At 38.8% G+C, this 18,708-nt stretch overlaps 1 pseudogene; it reads right to left on the bottom strand.

The window, feature by feature from the left end:
• Window positions 1-6,950: 6,950 nt before the first annotated feature.
• On the bottom strand, window positions 6,951-11,432 carry LOC116463389 (splicing factor C9orf78-like; annotated as a pseudogene).
• Between the last annotated feature and the right edge of the window lie 7,276 nt (window positions 11,433-18,708).

Raw genomic sequence — 18,708 nt, 5'->3', positions numbered from 1 at the left:
CACTCTCTTCTCTCTGGTATTTCTTCTCCTCTTCCTCTTTTTTCTTATCTTTCTCCCTCCCACTTCTTTCTCTCCTATTCTTCTTCCCTCTCTTCAAAATATCTGTTTCTCCCTATATTCCAGAACACAAAGCCAGTGTCTTTGATGACTTAGGCTAGAACAGTGCCTGATACAAAGTGGGCCTGAGTCTTCCCAAAACTCCTGAGTCAGGAGACACAAAAAGCCTGGGTCCATTCTGGCAAAGGGGAGAGGGGAAAGCACAGAGAAGAAAGCACAAGACAAGAGTTCAACACATAACCTACACACTCACTCCAAATGTAGGCAATTGTGGTGAGACAAATGGGTCCTACATTCAAGATGAGTCTCCAGAGATGACCTGTTGGATCCTTTCCTCCGAGGCCAAGGAAGAGAGATGGTAAGATAAAAGGCTAAGTTGGAGGTCCCCCAGGAGAAAGCCTAAATTGCTTAGATGTAGCATTTGAAGTTAGGACAGTGGTCAAGAAGATAAAACGAAGAGGGATGGACAGAAGAAAAGAGAGAGGATGAATTTTTTTTAAGTTGCATAGATGAATGGAAATAGGCATGAATGAAAGTTTCTCTCTCTTAAAAGCTTTAAACCAAGGGCAGATGTTTTTAAACCAATCCTTAGAATCACTCCATCAATGAGGACTTGACAGGCACCAATGGCCCACTCAAAGAGTTTGGTTGAGAAAGGTTTTATGAAACCTTCACACATTTACAGAGGTATGGGCAGGGTTAAGGAAACCAATGTGAGATGGTGAGGTACGCAGGAACTAGCAAGCATGGAGAGCTGTCACCCTTAGGCCTAAAAGGCAATGAACCAAGTGACCTGAGTCTAAAGAGAACCTCAAGCCATGGAAGTAGGACCCCCTAACTGGAGCTGCAATCTTCCAACACAGCTAATGTAGCCAGTGCCCTAATCATGATAAGGAATTGGAGTAGGGAGGCGCACAGGGGGACGAATACTCTTACATCACTCTTCTCCCACTCCCTCCATTTTCTGCAAGTTCCTTCAACAGCTGAACCCAATTGGAAGCCAGAGAACAGGGAGCCTGGGTCATGTGATCCTCAAAGATCAGCCTTCTCAGGCACAGAATAGGTTAGAGAAGAGCAAATAATGGATCAACATGAGGGAAGGGTGCTGGTAAGTGTAGTGTACTTACTGGTGATGAACATTTATGCCAGCCAAAGAGATTGGCTCATTCTTGAAACTTAAAAAGTATACAAATGAAGAAAATATTAGTGGTTGCCAGGGATTGAAGAGGGGGTGGGGTTGGTGGGGAAGGGAATATGGCTATAAAAGAGCAACATGAGGGATTCTTGTGAGGATGAAAATATTCTGTATCTTGACTGTATCTCTATAAATATCTTAGCTGTGATATTGTTCTAGTTTTGTAAGATATTTCCTTATGGGAAACTGGGTAAAAGTTATACAAAAGCTCTTGTATTATTCTTACAATAGCATGTAAATTATAATTATTTCAAAATAAAATATTTAATACAAAAAGGAAAAAACAGGTTAGCTTAGGATCAGATGCTGGATATTTCTCAGTCTTATGTCATCAAAAGAAGTATAATTATTTGCTTCCCAAAAAAACTGAGTCTTCCATTTGATTTACACAGAAATCTGTAGCTCCTGCGATTCTTAGCAATAATCACTGAACGAATTGATTTCTGCTGAAAGTTTCTCACTCTTTGACTTGACCATATCTTTAGAATATTTGTTAGATTGCAAAATCCCAAACACAACCATGAATAGCCTTTGTCTGTTAAGACACTGGAGGAAATGCATGCTTGAGCACAGGGAAGCAGAGAGAACTAAGGAACAGATGTCTATTAGAAATAATCAAAGGAATAGAGCAGGGGAAGTGAAGGCGGTTTATTAAAATATTCATTCTCCATCTTGTTACAGGAAGATTTAATAGGGGTATTAAACATAGTACAATAAAAACCACACACCTTGTAGAATGGCTATTATCAAAAAGATGAGATATAAGTATTGGCAAAGATGTGGAGAAAAGGGAACCCTTGCACACTATCGGTGGGAATGCAAATTAGTAGTACAGTCATTTTGGAAAATAATATGGAGATTCCTCCAAAAACTAAAAATAGTATTACCATATGATCCAGCAATCTCACTTCTGGGTATACATCCAAAAGAATGAAATCTGTATGTTGAAGAGATGTTCGCACTTCCATGTTCACTGCAGTTCTATTCACAACAGCCAAGATATGGAACCAACCTAAGTGACCATCCACAGATGAATTGCTTTTTTTTTTATATGCTAGATATACCTAATGAAATAACATGCAGCCTTAAAAAAGAACAAAATTTTGTCATTTGAGACAACATAGTGGAATCCAGAGAACATGCCTCTAAGTGAAATAAGCCAGGCACAGAAAAAACCGCATGATCTCTCTGGTACCAGAGGCTGGGAGGGGAGGGGAAGGCAGCAGGCAGAGCAAGGGAAAGTGTTAGTCAAAGGGTACAAAGTTTCAGTTAGATGGAGAGACAAGTTCTGATGATCTATTGCACAAGGTGACTACAGTTAAAATAATGTAATGTATATTTCAAAATTCCTAAAAGTGGATTTTAAATGTTCTTACCACAAAGAAATGATAAGTATGTGAGGGGACAGATATGTTAATGAGTCTAATTTGTTTATTCCACAATGTATACATGTACTAAGACATCATATTTTGCCCCATAAATATGTAATTATTTGTCAATATGAAACAAAAATTAAATTTAAAGAAATCAACTCAAAATGGGTTAAAGTCTTAAATGTAAGATCTGAAACTATAAAACTAAAATAATTTTAATGGAATGTTTTAAAAATATGAATATGATGTAATTTTTTAAAAAATATGAATAAATCTGCTAAAGGAAAAAACAGGATAGTAACCATGAGACTCAGTCAGGAGTAGGGCTAGTACACAACATAAAAGCCTAAATAAAGCCATGTACAGTGTGAGAAGTCAGCCCTTCAGGTAGCCTCTGGCCCTAACTTTCTAACAGCCAATGCAAAAAGCAAGCGTGACCTATTACGCGATTATAAGATAAAACTTGACTTGAAAGAAATCTCTTTGTTGTGTCCCTATGGAGGTGACATTACAGTTTCCTCAACAACACCCTTAGGATTAATAACACTAGTTCCATTGTTCAGTAAAAACACTTTTAACTGGGACCTAAATAATGCAGTTTAGGTGTCCAGTTTTCTGGCTTTAATTAGGGGACATTTTGGAGTATGTTCAAAATGAAAGAATTATATTCTTTAAGAAATTTTTAAAAAAGTGTTTTCCACCAAGCTTCGGGTAGGTATTAGTAAGGATTCAAACTCAAATCCCTACAGAGTGCAAGAAGGTAAAACAATGAAGAGAAATGGATGTCTGTTAAAAACAAACACTAAAAAATACAATGATAAAATAGCATTTGACAAATGGTCTCCATTTGGGGGTTACAATAAGGGGTGGTAGGGACTATGCAACCTAGAGCCTATTGCTCATAACCAGCCTATTGTTATCAGAACTGAAATAGGGCCAGATGTTGCTAGGTCTCTTATTTTTCCAGTGTATTAGAGTTCTATTACAGAAAACAGAAACCACTCTAGCTATTTTAAGCATAAAGTGCAAAGGGCTTCAACACAGGGAATTAGGTGCTTACAGTGTGTTGAGGCCAGGCCTCCAGGACTTGCTGACAGGGAACAATGAAGAATCAGCTCTGAAGGAAACTGCCAACCCTGCTTGAGTCAGAGGACCGGAAATCGGTAAGCTTCCCCCGAATGGTTTGCTCCAGGAACGACCTAGGGATTAGGAAGATATTGCTGCTGCTGCTGCTGCTGCTGCTGCTGTTCTGCTGGTTCCAGAGCCATGCTTCACCCATCCAGGGTCACACTAACAACAAAAATAACAACAGCTTAAAGATGCTGCTGACACCATCCACCTTTTGACCCTTACAAAGCTGGTGGCAGGAACGCTGCTACAAAAAACCCCAAAGAGGGCTTGATCTGATCATGCCTACCACCAGGAGCAGCCAGGACTGCTGCCTTTTAAATCTCACTTGAATGCATCTCGTTGGTCAAAGTTAAAGCTAAATCACATCTGACTGCCCAGCTTGGAAATGTCCCTTTCAGCTGTCCATCCTCTGGGGGCAGGGAGTGACAATATGTAGAATGTATGCAAAGTAAAAATCCATTTTATTCACCATATTGTATTTTTATGCAAAGATCATCTGAGCTTTTTAATGCTGGCAATTAATTCAATTTTTTAAAATTAATGGATGGGCAGGCCAATAATGTAGATGTCATTAAAGTTCATATGGAACCAAAAAAGAGCCCGCATGGCCAAGTCAATCCTAAGCCAAAAGAACAAAGCTGGAGGCATCATGCTACCTGACTTCAAACTATACTACAAGGCTACAGTAACCAAAACAGCAGGGTACTGGTACCAAAACAGAGATATAGACCAATGGAACAGAACAGAGCCCTCAGAAATAATACCACACATCTACAACCATCCAATCTTTGACAAACCTGACAAAAACAAGAAATTGGGAAAGGATTCCCTATTTAATAAATGGTGTTGGGAAAACTGGCTAGCCATATGTAGAAAGCTGAAACTGGATCCCTTCCTTACACCTTATACAAAAATTAATTCAAGATGGATTAAAGACTTACATGTCAGACCTAAAACCATAAAAACCCTAGAAGAAAACCTAGGCAATACCATTCAGGACATAGGCATGGGCAAGGACTTCATGTCTAAAACACCAAAAGCAATGGCAACAAAAGCCAAAATTGAGAAATGGGATCTAATTAAACTAAAGAGCTTCTCCACAGCAAAAGAAACTACCATCAGAGTGAACAGGCAACCTACAGAATGGGAGAAAATTTTTGCAGTCTACTCATCTGACAAAGGGCTAATATCCAGAATCTACAAAGAACTTAAACAAATTTACAAGAAAAAATCAAACAACCCCATCCAAAAGTGGGTGAAGGATATGAACAGACACTTCTCAAAAGAAGACATTTATGCAGCCAACAGACACATGAAAAAATGTTCATCATCACTGGCCATCAGAGAAATGCAAATCAAAACCACAATGAGATACCATCTCACACCAGTTAGAATGGTGGTCATTAAAAAGTTAGGAAACAATAGGTGCTGGAGAGGATGTGGAGAAATAGGAACACTTTACACTGTTGGTGGGACTGTAAACTAGTTCAACCATTGTGGAAGACAGTGTGGGATTCCTCAAGGATCTAGAACTTGAAATACCATTTGATCCAGCAATCCCATTACTGGGTATACACCCAAAGAATTATAAATCATGCTGCTATAAAGACACATGCACACGTATGTTTATTGCAGCACTTCACAATAGCAAAGACTTGGAACCAACCTAAATGTCCATCAATGACAGACTGGATTAAGAAAATGTGGCACATATACACCATGGAATACTATGCAGCCATAAAGAAGGATGAGTTCATGTCCTTTGTAGGGACATGGATGAAGCTAGAAACCATCATTCTGAGCAAACTATCACAAGGACAGAAAACCAGACACCACATGTTCTCACTCATAGGTGGGAATTAAACAGTGAGAACACTTGGACACAGGGTGGGGAACATCACACACCAGGGCCTGTCGTGGGGTGGGAAGAGGGGAGAGGGATAGCATTAGGAGAAATACCTAATGTAAATGACGAGTTAACAGGTGCAGCACACCAACATGGCACATGTATACATATGTAACAAACCTGCACGTTGTGCAGATGTACCCTAGAACTTAAAGTATAAAAAAAAATTAAAAATAAATAAATAAATAAATAATAATTGAATAACTTAGAGAACATCTTGCCCTTCTCAGTAAACATTAGAAGGAGCTATAATTTATTACATTCTAAACACTACAGTAAAATATTTAAATTTAAATAAGACCTTGGTTCCCCTAGCTTATCTTTCAGCAATGTTTCTTGTTTATTATGCTCTTGTTTTCTTTTTTCTTTTTTTGAGGCAGAGTGTTACTTTGCCACCCAGGCTGGAGTGCAGTGGCATCATCTCAGCTCACTGCAACCTCTGCCTGCCGAGTTCAAGGGATCCTCCTGCCTCTGCCTCCCAAGTAGCTAGGATTACAGGCACCTGCCAGCCAGCCCAGCTAATTTTTGTATTTTTAGTTGAGGCGGGGTTTTGCCATGTTGGCCAGACTGGTTGCAAACTCCTGACCTCCAGTGATCCTCCCGCCTCTGCTTACCAAAGTGCTGGGATTACAGGTGTGAGCCACCATGCCCAGCCTATTTAGCTCCTGTTTTCAGCAGAAAGTAAACATTCTTTATCTTTCATTTTTTAAATTCATTTTGTATTTAATAATTAAATTCTAAAAGTGATAAAAATATATACAGTTTTGCTTTTTCTTTCTTAATAAAAAACTCGTAAAAGTTAGAAAATACCAGTATTCCTTTGAATACTGATATTCTAGTATTTTTCTGCTATCAGCTAGACCCACTCTAAACAATGAAGGATCAATTTCTGAACCCATTTCAAATATGTAAAAGTAGAAGACATGATTGCACATATAATGATAAAAGCACAGTCTAAAGGGTATTATTAATAGCATACCATGGACACATAGTTGCTTCCTCCTGACCAAGAACAAATGTTAAGAGAAAGCCAATAAATACATTTACAAACAGGATTTAGTGCCCACAAGAATAGAGTTTGCTTTTAAATAGGAAATCTATGCACTGCTTTATTTCAAAAAGTTACAAATTTAGTGCTTCAAAAATCCAGCAGGTAAGCAGCAGGAGTAAGAGAGTCTGTTTTTGGAACTGTCTAATGGCAAAAGAGCATGCTTCTATCCAGGAAGCATTTTTCCATGAAAGGGATGAAGAGAGAAAGAACTGGTATTTACATTCCATTCTACACATCTCAGTACTGCCTGTTCATCTTCTTGAACTTCTCATAGTGATAGTCATCAGGGGCCTTCTCATTAACAGGATGCTTGCCATTTGGAAAGGACCTCTCAGGCTCTGGCTTCTCCCTGTCACCTGTTTTCAAGGCTCTTCTTTGTTTCTGTGTATGAGGCTGTTGAGCGCCTAATGATAAAAATCAGTTGTGCAGCACATATTCACAGCCACGTTGGTAGGCACGAAGGACGTCTCACTGTCTTTCTTCTTGTTCTGCTTTTCTTCGCCAGCTGGGCTTTGGCATCCTCCATGGAAATGATATTATTTTTTATTTTAGCATTGATGCTGAGGTCCACCTTGGGTATGACTCAGCATCTGGCTAGAAAGAATCTCCTCTGTCTTCTTTGCGGAGGAAACACAAACGTTTTCTTGAAGTTCATAAAGGCAGTCCTCTGTGTTCTTCAGCTTGACTTTCTGTTCCTTATGTTCCATAATCTCTTTCCTCTTCTTCAGCTCTGTCTCAACGTACTTTTTTACGTCTGCATTCTCATCCCTTCACTTGGTTTCTGCAGAAAACAATGTCCCCAGGGTCTTCCTCTTCACTGATTTTATCTTTGTCCCTTTCGTTTAGTTTCTTTAGGAAACTATGGTGGATACCTGTATGGTGGATACCAGACCACCTGTTTTCGTATGAAAGGGATCATCCACTAGAGTGGTCTCTTCTTGTACCTTCTCTTCCACCAGCAGGGCCACAGCACTCAGCCTGTTGGGACTCTTCCTCAAGTTCTGTACCCTCTTGTCTCTTCCATTTTTAATCAAACCTCCTCTGAGTCCTGCTCATCCTCTTCTGACTCTGAGTTGGCCTGGCACCAACAGAAAGTCTTCTCTTTCTATCTTATAGAGAGAATAATAATCGGCACTTCTCAAAGTATTCGGATCAACAAGACATTTTCTTCTCGAGGCATCTCATCAAATCCACAGGATCTGTAATTTCATTTACATTTAGCCAAGGTCTAATCAAGGATTTAGGTTTTTAATTTTTATTTCCCCAATTGTTTAATGTATACATTTGAGACGCAATATTTTGTGTGTGTGCATGTGTGTGTATGTGTATGTGTGTGTATAGAGAGGGTGTGTGTGTGAGAGAGAAGCATGTATGTGTGCTTGTATGCATATCATTTTTTCAAGTACTTTCACATATTGTCTCGTTAAATTGTTGAAACAACCATATGAATAAACAGGTTGCCTATCATTTTCTCCATTTTACTGTGGCTCAAAGAGGTTTAGTGGCTTCATGACGATTAACTAGTAAAGTATCAGAACAGATTTGAACCCTCTGTTTCTGAGTGCAATTTTCTTTGCCCTAAGCTACATGTCTTCATATAGAAATCGTAAAATACAGCTGAAGGGATTTAGAATTCCTGGAGAAAAGTGGGGAGCAGGAAGACTAGATGTGGGGACTCCTCTCCGTGGCATCTCTTCCTCCCCTGGCTATAGCAATTGGACCCTGCTGTTGCTGCTGAGCAGAGCCCATGTGTGCTCAGTGCTTCCAGCAGATAGGTAGGTGTTTTGCAGCCTGTTGTCTGAATCCCTGAGCAGAAACTAATTATTAATAGCTCATCCAAAATTTGAGATCCACTTTGTTTCTTTTCAGTCCTCTTAGAGATTGGAGAACTCTTGCTGAATCTTAATGTTGTTTTTCTTATCAAAATACTTATATAAGTTAACTGTAATTAAGTTAGAAAATAATGGTTTCATAAAGATAAGAAATTAATAATAGCTGGTAATCCCACCATCCACAGATTTCTATTACTACAGTTTTGCTATATATTGTTTCTTTACAAATATAAGAATTTTTAAATGAATTATACTATATATTTTTTGCAATGTTTCTGTGTTTTCTCTAGAAATAGAAAAGTATCACAAGTCTAGTCCCATGATATTAAGTAGTCTTCTATAAGAACATTTTTAGTAACTATCTCACTGCGTGATGTCAGTGTTCTTCCATAAGAACATTTTTAATGACTGTCTCATTTCATGATGTCAGAGTTTGCTTCACATACTAGGTCAGAATTTTAAATTAGTTCGGTTCTTCATCATTTTAGATATGCTATGTTTATTTTGTTTCCTGCTTATTATGAAGAACCCAGCCCTAACCCCATATAGTACCTGGAAGAAGCAACCCTATACATCATAAGACGCCTCTGCCTCTTCTCCCAAACAGCTGCTAGGATGAGGCTAATCTATTGGCACTCAGCAAGCAATCAGTCCAAATCAATCAAGAATTTTTAACTAAGAGACCCAGCAAAAGCAGTAGAGAAGAGGCATTGCAAATGAAAGATACTTTGCAACCTAATACTTACAACCAAAAGAACCTTGACCGAAACACTGTGCTAAAGCTTGAGGCTAAATCTTCATTTTCCATATTCATAATTTGTTAGAATAATTCTTAGAATTGGGATTGCTAGCTCAATTTTATACGTTTTAATACGTTTGATGCATATTGCCAAATTGCTACCTGGAAGAGTTGAACCAGTTTATTTTCCTCCTAACCACCACAGAAGTTCATGTATTTTTTCCAATTTGATTTCCAAAATGGTATTTCATTGTCTTAAGTTGCATATCTATGATTTCTGAGTGAGTTTTAATATTTTCTATAGGGATTGACCATTTGTATTTCTTCTCTTGTTGATTGCCTTTTCACATCATTTGCTCATTTTTTTGTTGGAGTAATCATACTTTTCTCATTGATTTAAAATAACTCCTTATATGTTACAGATTTTAATCCTGGTCAGGACCTTTTTTACTGGAAGCTAATGTGAGTTAGGAGGAAGGGCAGGGAAAGACGGGCCAAGGGTTTGGGTGAAGATCTGCAGCCAAAGGAGGATTAGGTCAGGAGACGCTGCAGTTCCTGACTCCTCTCCCTCTTCCCTAGACCAGTGTCTTTTTCCCCAGGGCATTCATAGAGACTTTCAAAGGGTATATTGATATAGACAGTATTTAGGGAATTAATTTATGGATTTTCAAATTTCATATAACTTGTTCATAAAATTGACTGCCTGAGAAATCTTTACCCACCTCCCTTTTCCAGTAGTTTTCTCCCATTTTACAAAATCTTGCTATGGTGATTTGCAATGGGATATAAAGCACTCTGGAGCTCCAAAAAAGTGATAATTTGAAATATCGGGGAGGATGTCAAGAAAATGAGTGACTCAAATCCCTGGGTAAAAAAATTCCTTTGCAAGTCAAGTGGTTGCTAAATCTTTGCCTTCAATAAAATTTAAAGAAGACACAATTCAGTTGTCAGTTGACAGATTATTAAAAATTTTTTCTTATAAATCACCTTGTGCATATAACTCAATGGGAATTGAGTGACATTGCTATAGCTGCCTTCATTCTCATCTACACAAACAAGATTTCTCAATGTTTTTATTGAGATGCATTTTAAGAGTTTGATTTTTTTATCTTAATAATTACCTGTCTAAAGTTGTAATATATTCATGTTGTTTTCATCAGTTATGCCCCATAATCATCAGGACAGTATAAGCCACCTAACTGTAATAAGTAAACCTAAAACATCAATGATTTAACACAACAAACTTGATTGCTCATTCATCTCACAGTTTGATGCAGATGAGGAGCCCTTCTTGGGGACTCTCTTCCAAGGGTGACCGAGATACCTCTGTTTCCATCTTATATCTCTGCCACCAGAGTTTCTAGTTCCACTTGGGAAAATGAGAGAGAAAGAGAAACTCAATCCACTTTTTCTTTTCTTTTCCTTTCTTTTCTTTTCTTTTTTTTTTTTTTAAGACAGACTCTCCCTCTGTCACCTAGGTTGGAGTGCAGTGGCGCAATCTCAGCTCACTGCAACCTCTGCCTCCTGGGTTCAAGAGATTCTCCCGCCTCAGCCTCCAAGTAGCTGGGACTACAGGCGCACGCCACTGCACCCAGCTAATTTTTGTATTTTTAGTAGAGACGGGGTTTCAGCATCTTGGTCAGGTCTCGAACTCCTGGCCTCAAGGGATCCGCCCGCCTCTGCCTCCCAAAGTGTTGCGATTACAGGCATGAGCCACCGCACCTGGCCTCAATACACTTTTAACTGCCTAGGATTGGAAACAAGACTTCATTTCTGCCCACTGTCCCAGTGGAAAACTATGAAATAAAAACTTCCTGGACTTTCAAGAAGAAAAAGGTGTGGTGAGCACAGAGTACTGTCTCTGCCACAGGTACCACCGGCAGTAATCGCAATGACAGCTCCATCCAGATGCATTGTCTTTTAACAGGGCCAATGGTCACAGGAAAGAAACAAATTGTAATTTCACTGTATATTTATTATAGAAAACTAAGGTATAATTATACTAAGGTAAAATTTAAATACTCCTAAGCACAGAAAGATCTTTTATTAGAATAAAATTTTGTAAAAGAATGGAAATAAGGATTCAAAGGGAAAAAGAAATGATGTAAAATTCTTACCTCTTACCAAGTGGATGATGGTGGGTGTCATGATGCTATACTACTTATATTCCATTAGATATATTATAACAAGCTGAGTAATAGTATTAGTTTGAAAGCCAATATTTACAACAGACCATATATTATACCCTTTGCAACCATTTAAGTTTTGATGAAAACTTTTAGATTATAACATAAAACTGAATGAAGGTATATAGTTTTTCAAAATTCCCTTAGGAGATATTGAACAAAAATGTTGAAGCCCAGTGTCTTTAAGGAAATACTAAGTTTGATTTCATTATTTAAAAGCTAACAAAAAAAATCAACTGTTAGTAGGAAGGCTTCTGCTGTACTGGATTTGTAGCTCCGTGGGTTGCAAACCACTGTCTTTTAGGACACCAATTTCTCAGGAAGTCTAGGGATAAAGAATTCCAGGTACAGAAATGTTGCATTTTTTGGCAGAGTTCATACATGAAGGTAACAAGCAGAGCCGCAGGCTGACACGCCCTGCTTAGCTTTGTGGTCAAGCTACCTTAGGGTTTAAGTCTTCTGCTCTGAAGTCTGTGAATTCTTACTGCCTTGCTCATCAGCTGATCATATGGAACCACTCTCCCAGTGAAATAAAAATCCTACCACTTTCCAGAAGAATCTAAAGCAGGCTGTCTTTTTGACTGCTGAAGATGGCAGTTTTAGACAGGGGTCTAGCTCTCCTCCCTAAAAAGGCCCATTGACCTTTATTGCAAGTGAAATAGCTTATGGGAACAGTAAATGGCTAACCTTACTGTACTATAAAATAGGGCTCCCTGCAGCCTCTCCTGTCTCTCAGTTCTACTGAGAGGCTTATAATAGCATTTCTCATAAAAGCCTCTGTGCCATTTCCCAGGTGCAAACCTTTACAGAAGTACAACTAGAGAGTTTCCAAAATTGCTCGAAGAGAAGATTGTCTAAGGATAATGCCAAGTATTTAGCAGGTGTTTCTTGACTGGAATTTGAGATTACTTTATTTTTTGCATTTGCTCTTATGTAACCTATATAAGTGGCAATTGGTGATATGCTGGAAACATAGGAGAGGAAGCTTACATTAAAAGTCCATTGAGGACACCATCTGATTTAGAGATCAAAAAACAAATCCTCTATGAACTAATGTAGTTAAAGCCATGAAAAAGAAACTTTGGTAAGACTCCAAAATATATTTTTTAAACCATCCTATAATGCTTGTTGAGCACCAATCATTTGCAAGGTGAACTGGTTGGTAGATACTGCAGAATCTTTTCTGAAAAGAAAGATGTGAGCCGCTTAAAATTCAAGAATTCTGAGTTTTTTCCTAATCTACACCCAGTCACCTCTTTCATGTATCCTATTTTATCTTCATCACAGAATTAATTACTACCTGACATTTTCTTTTTTATTTATTTACTGGTCTGCCTCCCCACAAGAACATAAGCTCTATGAGTATTATGATTTTGCCTATTTTTTTCCACTGCTGTATCCCTGGGGTTCTGAAAGAGCCCAGCGTGTTGTCGACTGTCAACAAATCTTGTCAAATGACTGAATAAATTCCCACCCTAAGAAGGTGGATAAACTCACAAGGGTTGGAAAATGAAGCCCCAAATATCAATAATATTCATTAACATATTTTTTCAATTTTTTTAAAGTGCTTAAGCATAGTAATAAAGGCCTTGGAGGATTGAGGGATGTTATCTTATAGGATGAATCAAGTTTCCTAGGGGAAGTGATTAGGTTGGACTTTGATTTCCTGAGCTAGTGTGGGTCTGGGGAACAAAGCAAAGGGTAGCCAATACACAGGGAGTATATGTTTGGTTCCATGCCTGTATTTTTATGTGAAACAAAGGGCTGCTAGCAAAGCCTTCATGACAGTCAACAAATTAATAAGCCCCTGTTCAGTATATCTAGGCTGCCTCATGCACTGGTCAGTCCTTCCTCTAAATGGGTGTCCAGATGATTCCTGTTTCTGCTCTTTCAGGCTCCAAAAAACTTTTTGTTGTTGTTTTTGTTTGTTTGTTTGTTTGTTTGCTTTTTGGTCACAGACATGGCATCATCAAATTTAAAGATCGTGTCTTTAAAAAAAAAAAGGCAATCTGTAATTTAAGAGTAACTTTAATAAATCTGGACCCATTGTTATCTCCCCAGGGCACATTTAAAATATGTAAGCTGCATGATGTCAGATTATGCTGTGATTGTCTTACTAGTGCCTTAAGGACAGACTATATGCCAGTGGGTGGGTACATGAGTACCTCTTAGAACGAAATGGATCTTTTCACTATCATTCTGGGAGTTGATCACACCTAGGCAGGGGATAAAAACTAAGGAAGTGGGCCTTACATTTATATCTGGATTATCCTTCTCCTCTCTCTGGGTAGGTGGCCAATATTGTCTAAGCTCCAAAAGGCAGAAATTCTCTTGACATCTGAAGGAGGATGGAGAATGAGGCAGGTAACCAGCTTCACAGGCGACCCTAAGACCAGTCTAGAGTGTGCTATACTACTTCTCCCCAACTCACTGCCAACTTCCAGTAATGTCTTACTAAGTTGGTTCCATGCCTAAGTAATGTCTTATTAAATTGGTTCCTGGCATCAGCTGTCTTATGAGATAAAGGGAAGACTCTGTCTCACATTGGTTGGAGAAACAAAAGGAAGAGGAGCTCCCCTTTCCCTCTCTTTCCCAGTGAGGCTGGGATGGGTTACCTGTAGTGGTCACAGCAGAGCAATGGTATGCTCAGAAGCATCTTGTGAAAGTCACTTGCAGTAGTAGCAGCAGGGTAGAGAGAACAAACCAGACTTGGGAAAGCTCAGGTGAACTCTGAGAGGCCCTGGATCCCTGGAGAAATAGTGGGGGACAGTTAGAAGCAGAATTATTCCTGGCAGTCAGGCCAGGGGGTTTTGAAGCTATCAAGTTTACTCATTAAAAATAGATGTGTTCTGGCCAGGCACGATGGCTCATGCCTGTAATACCACCATTTTGGAAGGCCAAGGCAGGCAGATCACCTGAGGTCAGGAATTCAAGACCAGCCTGCCCAACATAGTGAAACCCCATCTCTACTAAAAGTATAAAATCATCTGGGGCAGGAGAATCACTTGAACCCAGGAGGCAGAGGTTGCAGTGAGCTGAGATCACACCACTGCACTCCAGCCTAGGAGACAGGCGAGACTCTGTCTAAAAAAAAAGAAAAGAAAAGACAAAAAGAAAAGAAAGAAAATAGAAGTGTTCCAGATAAAACTTTCTTTATAATATTGTGGTAGTGGTAAAAAAAATTACCTATTTTTAACAAGGCAGCATGTTGTTTAATGATGAAATACAAAAAGCCTTCCCAATAATGTGAGGAAATGGTGACATTGTTTAACATATTTAACTAATATTGTTTAAGTACTACCCAATTAAATAAGAGGAAATAAATGTATAAAACAATGAAAAGGATGAGCCAAAGTGATGATTATTTGCAGATGATATGATCGCATAGCTAAAAGAGAGTCACATAGAAAATTATTGGAAACAATAAGATAATCCAGTACAAAAGCTGGTTATTAAATGCAATAATCAATAACTTTTCTGTACAAAAACAAGTTAGAAAACATAATGAAAAAGTTCCCATTTAAAATAGCTTCTAGAATAATAAAATACATTAGAATAAAAACAACAATAAACATGCATACTATATGTAACTGAATCTTGATAAAATGAAATGGCATCCCTATGTTTAGATAAAAAGACTAAATATCATAAAGAAGTCAACTTTCCCTAAATTAAATTATTAATTGAATGTAATACCGATAAAAATAAGATTGGTTATTGTTGAAATCACATATGGCAAATAAAGATATTCATTACACAATTACTTTAGCTGCAATAGACTAGAAATAGTCTGAATGTACATCAATAGGACATTGGTTAAATTATGGTATATTCCCAGAAGACAGCCTTGTATTTTGCCATTTAGAAAGTAAAGGAGATCTGCAGGCCTGGATATGGAATAATATCCAAGATATGTTGTTGAATAAAAATATCACAATTTATATCTACACTATATCTATCTATATAAAATAAATGGCATCATAATATATCTATAAATATGTATGTCCATATAAATTAGCATGTTTACTTATTTGTACATAGTTTTCATAATTGTTATCTTTAATGGCTATATGAAGTGGAGTTCTTTCTGTTTCACAAATCTGTCTGTCCCTAGTGCCTATTATAATGTTCAGGAAGTCCTAATGAGAGCAAAGAATGATGCTAAGACTGTAAGTGCTGGTGCCAAAATACCTCAATCCAAATGGGAATTTTTTAAACTCTGTGCCTTAATCTTCTGGCCTATAAAATGGGGATGATGACCATCTTTACCTCATAGGTTTGTCGTGAGAATTGAGACAGATTAAGTGAGATTACAGATTAAGTGGGTTAATCTGCATAAAGCTTTTAGAACAGTGCCTGGTACATGATGGGCAATCAATCAGCATGAGCTATTATTATTGCTGTAGGAAATAATCTTAGAGCCTTTAAGGCATTTCTTGTTATGGCTGTTATAGATAGTAATGCAACGAGTAGCTCTATTAATATAATGTTTTGCCTCTGTTTAATTATTTCATTAGATTAAATTCCTAGAAATTAGATTGCTGGATCAAAGAGTAATCACAATAATTACCTTTTAAAGATATTCCTTTGACCTCTTCCCTTAAAGAAAATTTAATGATATGAAAATTACTCGTTGATATAAAAGAGAGAATAAAGCAAATAAATCATGTATTTATTTGACCACAGCAAAACGGAGAGGAGCTCCCCTTTCCCTCTCTTTCCCAGTGAGGCTGGGATGCGTTAGCCATTTACTAAACAATTATTTAGTAAACACCTATTTTATTCATAAAACTATCTAGACAACATACAAAAACCCAGGGTTCCATTCAGTTGATTACATCCAACAAAGATTTCCCAGTCTACTACATGCTTGTTCCATGCTGGGTGTTAATCAGAGTATGGAGGAATATGGAGTGGCCTTTGTCCTTAAAACTCAAAATTTATGCAAGAAAGTAAGATGTGAAGATAGTATGAGACTCTATAATCAAGCGCCAAATTCCATTTTTAAAAGATCCCAAATCTGTGATTCAGACACTGGATATTAGGCATAGTAAGCTAAGCAAAAAAGAGTAGGTGCTGGCTGGAGCCACCTGGCAGACGTCAAAGCATTTTCAAAGACAATATCCAGTTAGCAGCAAAGAAAGAAGTATGTTACCACACAAGTGATGACCAAATTAGGCTCTACTGTCTTCTTAGAATCTAACATTTTATAATTACTTTTAATCCACCCACAAATCAACAGGACAGCTTTGCATTTGAATATTATCAGTAGAAAATGTTTGCTCTTGCTAAAGCACATCCTCGCCCCTGCCAGCTGGAAGGTAAAAGGAACCCTCAAACTTCAGCTGTGGGCTTTAGCCAAGGGAGTCCAAGAGGTGCGCTCAGGAGTAGACGAGGCTGGTAGAGGGCCTCCATTGAGGACTCTGAGTGGTGTTTATCTGTTTCGGAAGGGCTCTCTATCTGCTGAAAGAGCAAAATCATCTCCACTTCACTGTTTTCAGGATGCAGTGCTAATGTGTCTTACAACAATCCAAATCTCACACCACAAACTTTACCACTCTTCAGTCTTCTCTCTTTTGTCTTGGAGTCAGGAGGAAGGGGGCAAACTGCCCTCCTCTTTGAGGCAAGCAAGATCATTTGTCTCAAGGAAGCCAAACCTGAAATAGAAGCAGAAGCCCTTTCATATAATTGAGGAAGACTTCACAGTTGCCAGAAACCCTTTTTGTAAGAGAATAAGCCCCACATAAAGGTTTTTCTGGCCTTTAAAGATAGCCCACCAAATATCTTTCTTGTGCCTTATCCAGGAATTTTTTTTTTCTGCTGCCCAGGCTGGAGTACAATGGCACAACTTGGCTCATTGAAACCTCTGCCTCTAGGTTCAAGCATTCTCCTGCCTCAGCCTCCCGAGTAGCTGGGAGGCTGCCAACACACCTGGCTAATTTTTGTATTTTTAGTAGAGACTGGGTACTGGGTTTCACCATGTTGGCTAGGCTGGTCTTGAACTCCTGAGCTCAGGTGATCCACCTGCCTCGGTCTCCCAAAGTGCTGGGATTACAGGCGTGAGCCACCACACCTGGCCCCTTACTTAGGAATTATTAAATTGCCTACTATGTGCAGATCATTGTGAATTGTCAGGCTCCAAATTTCCTCAAAAGGCTGAAGCTTGGCAGGCAATGTCAAGAGAAGGAGCTGCTTTGCCCAAACAGGTTCCAAAGCAGTCAAGTGAAATTGTCTTCCTTATATGGTGAAAAGCACCCTGTCCCTTTAAGGCCAAGAGACTTGGCTGCAGACAGTCCCTGGGAAGTTTGCGGGCAGCCCCATCCTGTGTCTGATCCTTGCTGCTGTGCAGGTGAGTTCCCAAACCTTCTCTCCCCAATTTGCCCTCTATAATCGTTCTCATGGCGGGTTAGAAATACTGGTACGAAAGGGCTAGAGAATTTCAGGGTCAGCAGAGATGGTGCTGTTTGGAGAAGTTTGAATTGAAGGAAAAGACAAGGTTACAAGGGAAATGTGCAGTAATGCAGCCAGTGAGGATGCATCTAACTTCCTGTGGGGAGAAGGCAGCAAGGTTACAGAAGGCCCCGAGGCATTTCCAGGGCAGGGCAGGGGAAACAAATTCAGCAAGGGAAAGAGGGACAAATTCTAGATAAGACCGTAGAGGGATAAGTTTAGACTCTTGAGCTATATAACCTGGTGAACCGCAAGTTAAAACCAAACATAGCTGGTAGGAAATACTGCTTCTGCAAGTGCTGAAGGCTTTCCAGGAGCTGGAGCTACAGGACTCACTGCAGAGGAGAAAGTACATGAATGTCTGGAATGTCTATAGGCCTGGAAGGCTGCAGCCTTAACCCTTTATGCAGCCTGGCTTGTTAGCCATCAGGGTTTGGATGCCACAGAGCAGGAGGTGGGGGTGCATGTGTGAAGTACTGCAGTAGGAGACTAAATAAATAAACAAGACTGTGATTGTGGAAATGCATCTCTGGCATCCTCATAGTACCACATGCAGAGAAGAGAGATTTTCTAAGCTCAGATTTTCTGTGTCATCCTTCTTCCAGCAAAGGGCTGGAAAAAATCTCATTTAAGCTAATTACTGCTCCGTCATTTACTAATTCAGCTTCTTGAATTTTTTTCCTCCATGGTCTGGAGCCTGGTACAATATTAATTTGAAATTAACTAATAAAACTTTTTAATAGCTAAAGATTTCCTAGCAGAAGTGTGTTTCTCTCTAAGATTGAGAT

The sequence above is a fragment of the Hylobates moloch genome, unplaced genomic scaffold, assembly GCF_009828535.3.
Source record: "Hylobates moloch isolate HMO894 unplaced genomic scaffold, HMol_V3 SCAFFOLD_35, whole genome shotgun sequence".
Classification (NCBI taxonomy): domain Eukaryota; kingdom Metazoa; phylum Chordata; class Mammalia; order Primates; family Hylobatidae; genus Hylobates; species Hylobates moloch.
The sequence above is the reverse complement of the archived record's forward strand: the minus strand, read 5'-3'. Positions and strand labels throughout refer to the sequence as shown.